Source organism: Argiope bruennichi, chromosome 7 (assembly GCF_947563725.1).
Source record: "Argiope bruennichi chromosome 7, qqArgBrue1.1, whole genome shotgun sequence".
Classification (NCBI taxonomy): domain Eukaryota; kingdom Metazoa; phylum Arthropoda; class Arachnida; order Araneae; family Araneidae; genus Argiope; species Argiope bruennichi.
The window spans coordinates 17,292,820-17,308,588 of NC_079157.1; the positions used below are offsets into that span (position 1 = coordinate 17,292,820).

Consider the following 15,769-nt stretch of genomic DNA (forward strand, 5'->3'; position numbering starts at 1 on the left):
TTACGAACTTGAATGTTGTCCCTTGTAGTAGTTCTTCAGCTGTTATGAGGTGAATCATTATTTCATTAATTGCTTTTTAATAGCTAGATTACTTCTGTGTAACAAGTTTCTTAGTTCTTCATAGATTTTCTATTTTGGATAAAGCTGCGAAATACGATCGCCTTGAAGTCAGTTTTTACATGCAATTGCTATATAACATAGTTTATTCCTTATAAATTCTTCATTACCTGGAAAAGACCACATACAGAAAACGGCTGTTTTGGAATTAGTATTTCATTTATGAACTCGGGGGCATCTATATTCTCATCTATCACACTAATTCTGCCCATGAATTTTGTTGCCACATAACCACATATCATAACACTAACGGGGTGTTTAACATCATTGTCATGTAATCAGGAGTTACTATTCGTTTTATTATTCTTAGACGACCACTTTTCGACTATTCTATCTGATTAATGGGTGAGACGCGGAAGGAAGAGCGCATTTCCTGAATTTGCATTATTGCTAAATGCAAACACCTATTTTTTTTTTTTTTTTAATCTTTTCTCTCGCTCCTGTTTTGTTCAATTAAACCCATTCTAAGGCATGGGCAAAACCGCGAAGAGTTTTAGAATCCGTTGGCAAACAATGCAACGCACAATACAAACGATTAACACTTTGCCATTATTAATGTACTGACTGGCACATATATGCATGAAAAAAAAATTTATTAGTGGGTGAATAGTATAGCGTGCGAAAACATCATACTTTGAATAAACATTTGCATTATTGGTCAAAGGTATTGCAGGTTTGAGAAATTTCACGTTATTTCAAAAATAAGCCCCCGAAAAATATATATATTTTTTCATTTAACCCTCTGAATTCCTTTGCTCTTTGAAATGCAGTTCTTTTAAAGTCCAAGCGACCGAAAGTATAAACGATAGAAGGCAAGCATTTCCCTCCCTTTTCTTGCGGTGAAGAGTTCATTTGCAGCGTGTGGAGAGTACGCGTATCGCCCTATTCCTGTAGTCAAATTACTGCTGGAGAATAAGGGGTTGTATACAAAATTTAATAGCACTTTATAATTTCACCTAAAGATTTTGCAGATGTTCCGTTTTTTTTTACCGCTGTGTTTGATTATAATTTATTAATTACGGAAAGACGCATTTGATGTTGAAATATAACTTTGAAATAGCATCTTTGCATATTCATTAAAATCATTGCTGCATCAGAAAATTTAAACATTTAGGAGTTCTCTCTTTTTTTCCTTTTTTTTTTTCGTCTTTTTTTTTTCTTTTCATTTTAAGAGTTATTGATATAAATAACTTACTGTAAGTACTTAAAAATTCTTACAAATTTTAATTATGCATTAATTAAATCCCAAAGCAATTGCTTGCATTTATTTATTGGAATATAAAGAGAATAGTGTTCTAATGTTGAAAAATTATTAAGATATATGTAGATCTAATAAATATCTTTATTAACAATGTAAATTTTTAAAATTTACTAAAATTTATTAATTTAAAATGACAGAATAGTAACACAGGGCAAACATTATTTTATGGAAAAAATATTATTTTTCTGGTTGATATAAACCCATTAATATTTTGCAGGTATACTGCCAAAATTATCCAAATCAAAACTTCTCTTTTCCCTTCCAAACGAACCTGCATACCCACAGTAGCTGTTAAATACTAAAATATGCGTACTATGAAAAAATTTCCGATTTTATGAATACAGTAATCGAACTCCGAATTTCTAACCAAAGAGAACGTTTGCTAGCATTTTTTTAATTATGTTCTTTGATTTAAGCAATGCACAAAATATATAATATCAGCCAATTTTCAAACGATCTGCAAAATTCTTTAAGAAAGGGATATTTAATTTGTTATTTTATAATTAAAACTGTTTCAAAAACTGGTACTGGTAAGTAAAAACTGGAGATTGAGCTTTGAAAAATAATTAATGCTATTTTAAATACAGTTTTCTCAAACAATAAGCATTTCAATTCGTTAATTTTTTTAATTTATTATTTTTACATACTTTCCGATATTTGTAAATTATGGATTGGGCCTGAAAGTTGGTCAAATTCCGTAATGGAAATAATTTTATTTACTATCGAATTTGATATCCATTCAATAATTTGCCCGAGTTATCTATTTTTGGAGATTTCAATATCATCTTCGTTAACAGAATCATTTTCTAACAAAGTAGAAATATTTTCTTTTTGAAAAGAATTTGAAGTGTCAAATCCAGCATCTTCCTCATCACGTATATCAAATCAGATTCATCTGAATCTTCAAAAAGTATTTTATTAATTTCTTTTTGAGTTAAGACTTTCCGATAACCCGGCATTTTTTCAAGAGATTTTAGTAGCTGGCTTGCAGAAAGCGTACTGTAAATTAAGCATCTGCCCTCAAACACTTTCTAGAGACACTAATAAACAGTGACCACTGTTAGTCAAAAGCGCCCCCGCACCGTTTTACGACCCTGCTGAGAAAAGGGGAAGAAAATAAACAGGTTTCATTTAGGTCGCTCGGCCGTTCTGTGGACGTCTGAATGACTAGCATCTCAATCGCAACGTCTATCCCTATGGGATGGGCGAATCCATCCCAAACCATACTTTCGACAGGTAGGGACGTTTGACCGAGATGGGCAGCAGGGATAAACGTTGTCTTTTAAATGTTGAGTTGTAGCTCAACGCTTATCCCGCTTCAATTGAATCGTTTTCCGCTGGAGTGGAAGGATGCCTTTTCCAAGCAAGCTGTCGACATATTAGCTTAAAACATATTTTTCAGTGACCTTCATCTTATTCAATGGATATTTAATACAAATACCATTTAATCAAATTTATAGCAGAAAAACAACAAACGTACAAAAGCAATATTTCAGACAATTCATTTTCAGGTGGCCTTTACTTGTATTCTACTGTTTTTATTTTTATTATTACTAATTCTGTTTTTATAGGGTTCTGAATTTCCTGATATTAATGAATCTTGAAATCATTTAAAAGTACTTTTGACGCGACAAATGTTTCCATTAATACATCATCTTCAAAACTGGTAATTTACTAATTTTGAAAAAAAATTAATTGTAATATGATAACATTCCTTTATAGAAAAATTTCTGAATAATATGGAAACATATTTTTCATTTACATCTAACATATACTATTTCTGCAATAAATAAAAAAGATGTGCCTATTATATGATTGTATGGATATAATATCTTTATAGTCTGAGAAAAAATATTCTGCAAATGGTTATATTTGCCTTTACATTCCCAGAACAGTGTATGTCTATTTTTTTATAATTCCTAAACTTCACATTTCTATTTGTCTTAATATGTTACCATGAACTGAAAAAAAAAAATGTATACTTCTATTTTTAAATTTAAAATATGACATGAGAACATTTTAATTTTGTAATATAAACTAAAAGTTGGATTTTTAAACCATAGATAGTCACAAAAGGCATTGACAAATTGAAGCATCTGAAATATATATACTTTAAATTGAATATGCTTCCTGATATAATCTTTCTGTAGAAGTATTTTCTATAATATGATTAGAATGTTGTTAATTCAGAATATAAACTCAAACAGAATAAATTTGGAATGGATTTAGAATGTTTTCTGATATTTTGCATTTTCTGCAATCCCAATTTAAAGATATAGCTGGCCAATTTTCTTCTGAAATAAAAATTTCATTCCCAAAACTGTATCATGTTCTCATATCATAAAAACACAATTTAAGACATTATTTGGGAACTTCATATGTTTTACATATAGTTTCTAAAAATAATCATGCTATGATAAATTCTTTTTAAAAAGAAAAAATCCAAGTAAAATATTGCACACATAGATTCATAGTGTCTCTTTTAGAGTGTACTAAGTATTCAAAAATTGATTATTCAAAATCAATTGTAGTATTGGCAATTTGAATCTTGGAACGTTTTTTAACGATAAAATGCGACACATCACATGATTTGTGAGAAGATATATTAGTGTTTAAAATACTTAGGTAAATTTTTCCTTCTTGTCGCTTTCTTTACTTTATTGATCCTGAAATTGTAATTATGGTAGCTATGTTTTTCAGTTGTAATATTTTGTTTTTATATTATGCGTTGTTCTCATTCTTAGTAAAATTTACACATTTTGCTTAGCATTTTATATGTAGTTTGTGCATTTAATATGTATCTATTCATTGCAAAACCCTCTTGATACTGTTAATTCCTTTCATTAAAATTTTACATTGTAAATTAGAGCCAAATATAACAATTCAATAGACAAAAAAAATTTCATATTAGTATTTCAATTTAGTTACATGCTAAATAATTTGCTGTTTTTATTATTTGATTTTTGAAAGTTATATAGTAAAATATTCTACATCCAAAGCATCTCCTATTATGCAATATCAATGTGTGTTGGACTAACTCGGTCAAATATTTATGTATAAATGTTTTTCATTGTTAGTCTTATAAATTATGAGAATTACCTATATAATTCAGTAAATAAATAGCAAATTATAGTTATTTTTTTTAATCACTAACCACTTACCAAAGACATTTTTAGCAGGCATTCAGCTAAGTGTAGCCTTCTGTAACCAATCTGTAAATATTTTTACTATACTCTTTAACACTGTAACATTTCTATATTTTAAGTGAATAAATATTTTTCCTATACCTATAGCACATTTATGAGAATTGCATATATAATGCACAATATGTAGGCACAATGGTTCCAATGCTAATTGAGAGTATATTATCTATGCTTATCAGCCATTCATATTTTGGTTTCCTTAATGATTTCGAAGCAAACCTAATGAAAACAAATATATTATTTTCTTAACTCCCTCACAAAAATGAGCTGTTATGTAAATATTTAAAACAAGTTTTAATCAAATTACTTTCATTCTGTTTATTTTGTTTCCTTGACTTGTCAGACTTGCTATAACTTTGTTTCTTGAGTGTCCATCCAACTTTATTTTGTGTTTATTGTTTTTTTTTATTGTAAAACGATAAAATAAATAATATAAAATTATAGAAGTATAATATTTCTTCTCATAGAAAAGAACATATTTTTATATAAATACTAATAAAAAAAATGGAAATAACTATTTTCATTATATTTTTTTTAATTTGTGTTAAGTTTTTTTTTCTGCCTCTTAAAGTCAAATAGCACAAGTTCTTAAAATGATGAAATATATCGTATGCTTTTGAAAAATTCTTTGTTTCTAATAAAACTACAATGCTGTATTTTTTAATAAATAGATACAATATACAAATGGAGAAACTAAATTGCATTTGAAATGTTTGAAAAATCTGCCTCATTGATATGAAGTTTTATCTAAACAGTTCATCTAAAAACAAATACAACCAATATTCCTGGTGAACAAACTGGTCACTTGATGTGACAAATATAAATATACAGTACACTCCCGATTATCCGCGGAATTAAGTGGCGCGGCCGCCGTGGATAACAAAAATCGCGGATAATCCGAAAAAAGCTAAAAACGGGTATAGCAAAAGAGAAAACAGTCTTTCCAACTTTGAAAAATCGTTTTATGTACAATGAAACGTAAAATAAACAGCAGGAAATGTTTAACTAACGCTTACTATTTTAGTATATCACTCAAAACTAACCTAAAATGCATTTTGTTAATGAATACAAAAAAGTGCTTTGTACTTACGAGAGGCGTCAAGGATACACAGGAAAATTAATACATATGTACTGTTTTAATACTGTAATGTATTATGTAATTACAAAAGCATAACTGAAAAACTACACCTTTTTGAAGAAATCAGTCATTTGTGTTTGCTTCTTGCTTTGGAAGCATTTTCTCTTTGCTTGGAAGCAAAAAAAAAAAAAAAAAAAAAAAAAACTTAGTGAGGCAGGCGCGGATAATCGGGAGTCTACTGTATATACTATGAAATGCATAACAAAATGATGGAACATACTATAACAAATATGAAAACAATGTCATGTTTTAATATTGCATAGTATTCCCTTGTCCTTTATTAATCCATTTTCTGTTTGTTTCATTACACGTTTTCTTATTAAATATATATTGCTTTTTTATTATATTTAACTTTATTACATACTAAACATTTTACCATTTGTGAGCAATGTCAGTTAGATTACATCTCAAAAAACAGTTTGCTTCTGTAGGCTCTTCTAAATTTAGCTTTTAGTTTTCCTTGTTGTGATTCAAACGAACTTGCTAATCATTATTTAATTCTTTTTATCATGATTTCATATTTGGTAAGGATATCTTTGTATTTTATTTGATAAACAGTAAGACGAGAATCTCATTTTGTCATTGTTTTGTTGTTAAAATAGTAGAAACTTTAGTAATGTGTAAACTTGCACTATCATTTTAATAAGATAAGCATTAAGATTTAGATGAGAAAAATTTTGACAATTCAAATAAAACCTTTCTCATGATAAGGATTATATATATTATAACTATTTCTTTTTATGACTCTTATAATGAAACCAACCAAGATTTTTCAAATAATTAATAAGTATTGCAATTATTCACAAAAGGAAGATAACACGATTACTTCATTCCCAAACACTGTAAATATGATTTTATGTCACAGAACAACAATCTGAAAAAGATTTCTATGAACATATTTATTTACATTTTATAGCTGTATAAAGCTAACAATCGGTACATTTTATTTTTCATCACTCTAAAAACTGCCTAGTTATGACATTAACTTATTAAAGTTTAGTCAAAAAATTGTGTAATACATTGCTATATATTATTTATTTTCTTTAGTTTTTATTTCATATGTTGATTAATTTGTTTATATTATACTGTTAAACCAATAAGAATTTGATATTTGACTATATTTTTATTTTTCCAAGTGTTACTGCTTAATTCAAAATTAGCTTGTTATTTAATTATAGAATTTTCAGGATATTATATTCATACACCTAAACATGAAAAAAATAACTGCTGCATGATTTAGCAGGTAAAATTAATTCTTTCCTAACTATAATTTTTTTGCTCCAATTTTTACTTTTCTTAAGTGAATTCTTAAAACTTCATTTTGCCATATTTCAAAAATTTTGTGTAATTAAACTACAGGGTGACCATAAAATAACTTTCCCCATTTGGAGGCATCTACAACTAAATAGAATAAAGCCAAATTCCACTAACCCTCTTTAAAAAAGTTTTCACGTGGAAACATATTTGTGCTACTAGAAATAGAACATGTGACATTCTGAACATTCAGGCTTTCTATATTTGTATAATATATTAGTTCAATATCACTTCTGTTTCAGTTATTAACTGGAAAATTTAGTGGTTTCATTTTTTAAAAATAGAGATTTATTCCTTTCCTATATTCAGAATGTCAGTAACAGGTTGCAATATTGTGAATATTCTGAACATCTTTTTGTCAAAAAGACCATTATATTAATCTTTCAAGAATATTTATATTTTGAAATATACTGAGGAAGCTGCAAGATGATTTCTTAATAACTAGAAAAACAAACCCTAATTTAAAGAAAAAAAAACTTATATCCTCCGAAACATTCGCAGGGAGTTACATTTTAATACTTTTATATAATTGAATATAATCTTATACTTGTGATAAAAAAATTGAATTTAAATAGTACTATGTTAAAAAAAATCACTATAAAATACAATTCTTTGCAACTTTAAATTGCTAACAGACATTAAAATGTTATTTTTCAAATAATACTAATTGAACTAATAAAATAACTTCATCAAATGAAAATATTTTAAATATATTTACAATTGTGTCATTTATGTAGGACTAATTTGTTACAAAAGAACTTAAATTATCAATAAAACATGAATTGAAAATAGTTTTATTTCATGCATTAAAAAGGTTCAAATTTTTATAGCTCATTTAATGAGATTTATCTGTTAAGTAATAAAACTCAATTTGTTTTATTTATTGAGAAGAGGAAAATAACTTGTGATAATAAAAATTTTAGAAATTTATAATATAGTAAAATAAATTTCAATCAAACATTAATGAAATCAGAATTCATTTAAGAAAATTGTTTCTTGAATAAAGGCTTGACTTGATATACAATAAATATTACAATATATACCTACTCAACAAGCTATGTCTATTATTACACTATGATCCCTGAGTAGGAAATAAACTTTGTGATAAAGTTGTTTTTACAGTAAGCACTTTATAAAATTATTTTTCTAAATTTATGTAAAAGTTGTTTTACTTATTTTTTTAAAAATAAAGATGACCTAGATCATTAAGTTTTGGTTATATGTCTTCTACTCACAAAACGTGTTGTTTAAATTCAATAAGTTATTTCATTCCTGTTAGTTTATTACCTTTACAAGAATTTAACATGTATTTACTTAAAACTACAAAGCACAAGAGTAATATAATGACAAAAAAAATCAACAAGTATGAAAATGAAATGGTTAATGAGTTGTTTTATTTCCATATTACATACTATGAAACTTAAATATCAATATCACATTACCTCTTCATTCACAATGTAATTTTATACATTTCTAAAAATTATATATGATCCGTTTATGAAATGCAACACAAGAACAAATTTGTAAACTGCAAAACAACATTTTCAAAGATAAGAAATAGTGATTTAAAAATAGACATTAATAGAGGGGAAAACTATATCCACATTCACATGCTAAAGTAATGACAACGTATTCCCTCGTGATCAACGAAAAATGATTCAACTGAACCGGGATAAGCGTTGAGCTACAACTCAACATTTAAAAGCCAACGTTTATCCCTGCTGCCCTTCTCGGGCAAACGTACCTGTGTGATTGTAACGTAACTTGTAAACGTAAACATGCGATTGAGACGCTAGTGTCTGAATGTACGGTGGTGTGGCTACAACGGACGTGGCTATAGCGGACACATAAGATTTCGTGGTCAGAGCGGACACATTTTTCCGCCATCTTAGAACAGATAAATAAGTAAATAAATACTTTGAAAAATCACAAATATAATTTAAAACAGTATTTTAAGCGGCAAATCTCTCTCACGTGGGATAACGTTTTTTTTTTTTTTTTTTTTTTTTTTTTACCGAAGTTTTCTGTTTTTGCACTAGATTATCGAACTACCAAGGATAAATACATTTTTGGCAATCAAATGTAATTATTTATATTATATTATAGTGCGAATGCATTTTAAACATAGCGAAATGTAATAAAAATAAAAACTTTCAGAGAAATATTTAAAAAATAAAAGTAAGTAACAGCATAATGAAGGGTATAAACGAATTTCAAGGATTTTGTGGAAAACTGTATTTTAGAGTCAAATAAATATTAGAACAGGTGCCATTGCCATAAAATTAATTAGTTTCATCAATGTAAGTAAAAATAAATACTAGAAGTAAAATATATAAAACAGATTCAAGTAAATAAAAGAAAAATAAACACAAGTAAATAAATATTAACTAACCTTTATTATAAAGGCATAAATATCATTTACCATAGAATTTAGTCCAACCTAGATACAAAACTTAAAGATTTTAAACATTTTTCTAAATTGTTTGATGTTTCGAATTCTTTTAGGATGTTTTCAATTCTTTCATCCAATTTTACATATGCTTTTTTCCTTTTTATTCCAGAGTCGTCTAACTCTCTGGATTTCAAATTAAAAGACACTTTTTGTGTTTCTTCTTTTAGTATTTTAACTAATAAGTGGACATTAGGTTAGTTTCTGCTAGTGATTGCATTTAATTTGGAATTCCACCCTTCAACATAATTATTTGTCCTATGACGCTGTCCATATACATTCCATACTTTAATGGGCATATTTGGAGAAAGGCCTTCTCTCCCAATAATATCGGCTTATCTCTACAGCAGGTGCAAAGCTCGAAACTACATAATAGATGACTGATTAGGGAAACAACACAATAGGTGCAAAAATGTCCGCTCTGCCCACCCAGCTCTTCTCACGTGTCCGCTGTAGCCACTGTCCGCTCTGGCCACGTAACCGAATGTACAGCCCTCTCGGCCGCATTGGGAGTCAGAAGATATTTTTTTATATCAATGTGTTAAATTAGTCTAAAGGCAAGATATAATGAAGTTATTGAACCAAAAATAAATTGATATATTTCAAAAGGAATAAAATACAAACAAAATGTACAGGTTATCAGTATCGGAATTCATTGTGGTACCCCGGAATAAAATGAAGGAAAATTTTCAAATTCTTTTGATCAGAAAAGATAATTTATGAACTCGGGGGCATTTATATTCTTATCGATCACACTAATTCTGCCCATGAATTTTGTTGCCACATAACCCCAGATCATAACACTAACGGGGTGTTTAACATCGGCGTCATGTAATCAGGAGTTACTATTCGTTTTATTTTTCTTAGACGACCAGTTTTCGACTATTCTATCTAATTAATGGGTGCGACGCGGAAGGAAGGGCACATTTCCTGAATTTCCTTTATTGCTAAATGCAAACACCCCACCTTTCATCTTTTCTCTCAACCCTGTTTCGTTGACATAAACCCATTCTAACACATGGGCAAAAGCGCGAAGGGTTTTAGAATCCGTTGGTAAACAATGCAACGCAGAATACAAACAATTAACACTTTGCCATTTTTAATGTACTGACTGGCACATATACGCATGAAAAAGATTTAATTAGTGGGCGAATAGTATAGCATGCGAAAGCATCAGATTTTGAATAAACATTTGCATTACTGGTCAAAGGTATTGCAGGTATGAGAAATTTCACGTTTTTTCAAAAATGAGCCCCCGAAAAGTAATATTTTTTTCATTTAAAGTGATATTTTTTTATGTCAATATGTTAAATTAGTCTAAAGGCAAGATATAATTAAGTTATTGAACAAAAAATAAATTGATAAGTTTGAAAAAGAATAAAATACAAACAAAATGTACAGCTTATCAGTATCGGAATTCATTTTGGTTCCCCGGAATAAAATGCAATGAAGGAAAAATTTCAAGTTCTGTTCATTAGGAAAGATAATATAAGTGTTCGAGTTAAGTGAAAAGCATGCAATATTTAGTTAGGTTCCCTCTGACTTCAGTCACAGCATCCACTCTGTTAGGCATGGAATCCACAAGGTTTTGCAACACTTCTTTCGGTATTTCATGGTGTCAGTCTTTAATTATTGTTTTTTGAAGTCCTCGTTTTAATCTGGAATGATTCTGAGATATTTTCTTTGCCATTAAACTTCATAAATTCTCAGTGAAGTTTAAATCGTTCGACATTTCTGATTATGCGAAAAAATTAATAGACTGTTTTATAAACGCCGCTTTAACCTAAAATAACGAATGTCTCGATATAGAGGTCAGAATTGAAATGAAATGAGATTTAAAAGTGATTGTAAAGTTTGTCTTATCTTTTTCGATGTATGGTAGGTTACTAGAGTTTGCGGAAATATAGATTTCTGCCTTGGAAACATGTCATGATTAGGGATTGCAATATCGGACCAAAAGTTCAATACCGGTATCAGTATTTTTTACATCTTAATAACGGTTTTAATATCATTAGTCGAAATTTTAGAAAAAGAAAGAAAACACAGATGTTTCTTTGTTTTATTTACCAGTTTTATTAGAAAGGGTAAATACCACAAAAAATCATTTGTAATTAATAAATTATAACAGTATACAAAGAATCACAAAAAAAGTAAAGGGACATCTTATTTATTTAGATCACAAAAAAGTGTAAATATCATTATTCAGTCTGGAGTGCTATTACAAATTTTTGAAATGAGATCTTAAAAAACGTAATTCATCAATTGTACTGTCATTAAGCCTGGAACGTTATTTTGTGCAAAAATGACCAGCTGTCGAAAATGCTCTTTCGGCATCTACGCTAGTTGGTGGTACTGTTAGCAATGCGCGATATACTTTTTCCAAGTATTTACCTCTAAATTCCTCATCATCAAATAAATCGATTTTTCGTCGGATGGTTTTGGATATAGCTGATTTCTGTATTGTATTTTGGTTTGTTGAATTTTTTTTTTAATTTATCGCTAATTCTAATTTTTGTTCAATAGACAATTCCTTTTCACTATCGACTTTAGTATCCTCGTAATCTTCGACAACTCTTCTGAATTCTTCTGAATGTGGGTAAAAAAATTTAAGAAAATTTACTATAAACTTGACCAGATTTGAATTGGTTAGTCCCTTTTCTTCTTTTTCATTTTCATTTTAAAAATCAATATAATTGTGTAAATACCGTAATACATTTTTTATTTGAGTATGCCTTTCTTTTGTGCGATTTTTCAATGTAATATATAATTCTTCAGATAGTGATGTGTGTTGTTCTTTCAGTGACTGCAACATGAAATTTATTGTTGCATTAGCTATTCATAAATTAAAATCTCTCAGACATAATGCCTCAACAGCCAATTTTATTGGAAGTGGAGCAGATACAGTTGTGGATATTAAGTCGAATTGTCAAATAGTGTTTTATAACTTCTCTTGATTGTACGATGCAACTTTGTATTCACAGTCTAATTAATTTCGTCCGTTAGGGAGACATAAAAACAAAAACGTATAGTATTTTGCTATGTTGGCGATCCCTGAACATACAGTAGAGACAATTTAAAAAATTTCTAGTGAATACAGAAAAAATGGTATTTAAACTTGTGAATACCGGTATTACAAAATTGTACAAATGGCTCAAAATACCGGTATTCAGTATCCCGGTGTTGCAATCCCTAGTTATGATCACTACGAAGGAATTGATCCTTCAGTACATCAACATACTTGTCACATTTCATGGTTTCTCTACAAAATGAAGTCTTCCAATTGATTGATATGGCATGCACCCCCACACCATTATGCGTTCTGGGTGTTTTGATGTACAAACTATGCATTCTGATCTCATAGTCTCCTTTGCTTTACGCCAAACGAGGCCAGGCTTGTCAGACATTGAAGAAATGATTTTCGTATCTAACTTATCTCCATTCCGAAATACTCCAATTTTTGTGCACCTTGCTGTTCTCCAATCGTTTTTTCCATATTGCTTTCGTCATTAGTGGGGTTTTTTTTCTAGGTACTTGTGCCTTTTAACCATCTTCACAGAGCCTCCTGCGAACTGTTCTCGGATTGGCAATGACAGACGTGGACTCATTCCATTCTCTTTCAAGTGTAGCAGAACTTGCAAATCTATTTTTATGGCATAATCGTGTCAATGTAGCATCAGCATGTTTAGAAGAAATCTCAAACGACCATGTCTAGACTTTTTAGCTACGGTTCCTTCGGTTTTGAATGTCTTTATGAAGCGTGAAGCAGTCGACTCATTGCAGTTTCACCGATCAGCAGTCCTAACATTTGAAATTTTTTCTTGGTGCCTTAAAATAACAGCCTGGCAATTCTCATGAGTTAATACACACTATTTAAGAAGAAATGAACATTTAAATGGAAAAGCAATGCACTGCGAACGCACATCGACTGCTCAACAAACGAAATGAAATCCTTCGCCGTTGGAGCGATTTCATAATAATCTGCCAGGATGACAGTCATTGCAGATGATTGCTTCGTAATGAATGACGCAATAGCTTGAAACCTCTCCACCACATTTATACTAGAACATATCACTTTTAATGAAAAAAGAATGTTACTTTTGAGGGCCTTATTCTTAAAAAAACGTGAAACTTCTCTAACTTGCAATACTTTTGACCAGCAGTCTATTTCATTGTACTCAAAGTATCGAGAGAAAACATCAATCAATTTAAGATACTTTGCATATCCTTGATGAATATTATAAGTATTTTCTTTTGGATGATAATTATAATTTAATAAAAACACTTTCTCTAATATAAGAACTTCTTCAGATGTTATTTCAAACTAGCCTCTTTTGACGACCATCTGGCGCATGGAGAATATTGACTGTTTTCCGTTTCCAATTCATTATGCATTACTTAATGTTTCATTTTCTCAACACAATATCTTTAGGTACCAAGTTGTTGCTGACATTATAGGCGTGTTATTTCAGAATCAATTTTCTGTTTTGTTCGTTGTGTATGAAGTTCCATGCGATGGTACTGTTATTAATTTTGGTTTTATTTGTTTTCTAACATTTGTCACACTGTAATTTCGCTAGTTATTTCTCAAACTCGCTACTCAAGTATTAAACAAAATCGTTTTCCGTGATATTGCAAAAAAATGTATTGTTTCTTTCGCAAAAAAAAGTATTGTTGATTTTTAAAAAAAATAATTTCTGTCAAACCATAAAAAAAGAAGAAAAATTGTCGCTACTCATTAAAAAAGCATTACTTGCCACGCAATCATAGTGTTATTAATTGTGGGTTTATTTCTTTTCTAACATTTGTCATTGTAACTTCGCTTAGTTATTTCTTAAGGCACGCTAATCAAGTATTAAACAAAATCATTTCCCATGGTATTTTAACTGTGAAATCACACGATTATGTATTGGGTTGGCAACTAAGTAATTGCGGATTTCACTCATAGATGGCTTCAGTTGAATTTTTATTTTTGCAGACCGTATTTTTTACCGTAGTACAAATGTAAAACACATTTTGTTATTTGATAGTTGGCAATTCAGCTGTCAATCAGTAAAAAAAGTTTTTTGATCGGTTGCGTAGTTTTCGTTTGGCGTTCGTTGAAAAATGGAAAATCAAAAGGAACATTTTCGTCATATTTTGCTTTTTTATTTCCGCAAAGGGAAAAACGCATCGCAAGCTCATAAAAAGTTATGTGCTGTTCATGGTGAAGAAGCCTTAAAAGAACGGCAGTGTCAAAATTGGTTTGCCAAATTTCGTTCTGGTGATTTTTCACTCAAGGATGAAAAACGCTCTGGTCGGTTGAAGTTGATGACGACCTAATCAAAGCAATAATCGATTCGGATCGTCACAGTACAACACGTGAGATTGCAGAGAAGCTTCATGAATCACATACATGCATTGAAAATCACTTAAAACAACTTGGCTATGTTCAAAAACTCGATACATGGGTTCCTCACGAACTGAAAGAAACGCATTTAACGCAACGCATTAACAGCTGCGATTTGCTAAAGAAACGTAATGAAAATGATCCATTTTTAAAACGACTGATAACTGGCGATGAAAAATGGGTTGTTTACAACAATATCAAGCGGAAAAGATCGTGGAGCAGGCCAGGTGAACCAACTCAAACAACATCAAAAGCTGATATTCATCAAAAGAAGGTTTTGTTATCAGTTTGGTGGGGTTACAAAGGAATTGTAACTTTGAACTCTTACCACCCAACCGAACGATCCATTCTGATGTCTACATTGAACAACTAACGAAATTGAACAATGCAGTTGAAGAAAAGCGGCCCGAATTGACAAATCGAAAAGGTGTTGTATTCCATCATGACAATGCAAGGCCACACACATCTTTGGTCACTCGGCAAAAATTATTGGAGCTTGGTTGGGATGTTTTCCACATCCACCATATAGTCCTGACCTTGCACCATCTGATTACTTTTTGTTTCGATCTTTACAAAACTCCTTGAATGGTAAAAATTTCAATAATGATGATGATGTCAAATCGTACCTGATTCAGTTTTTTGCTAATAAAAACCAGAAGTTTTATGAACGTGGGATTATGATGCTGCCTGAAAGATGGCAAAAGGTCATGGATCAAAATGGGCAATACATTACAGAATAAAGTTATTTAGTTCCAGGAAAAAATTGTCTTTGATTTTCTAAAACAAATCCACAATCACTTAGTTGCCAACCCAATAGTTGAGGAAACAATCAAACCGATTCGAATTCCTTTGCAACAAAATGTATTGTTAAAAAATAGATTTTTTTTAAAAATATTTTTTA

General features: G+C 29.9%; 1 protein-coding gene across 4 annotated transcripts in view; it reads left to right on the top strand.

Moving 5' to 3' along the window:
- The window catches only part of LOC129975316 (zinc finger protein Xfin-like), a 55,318-nt gene that overhangs the window by 13,566 nt on the left and 25,983 nt on the right, over nt 1-15,769 (top strand). The window lies entirely within an intron of this gene.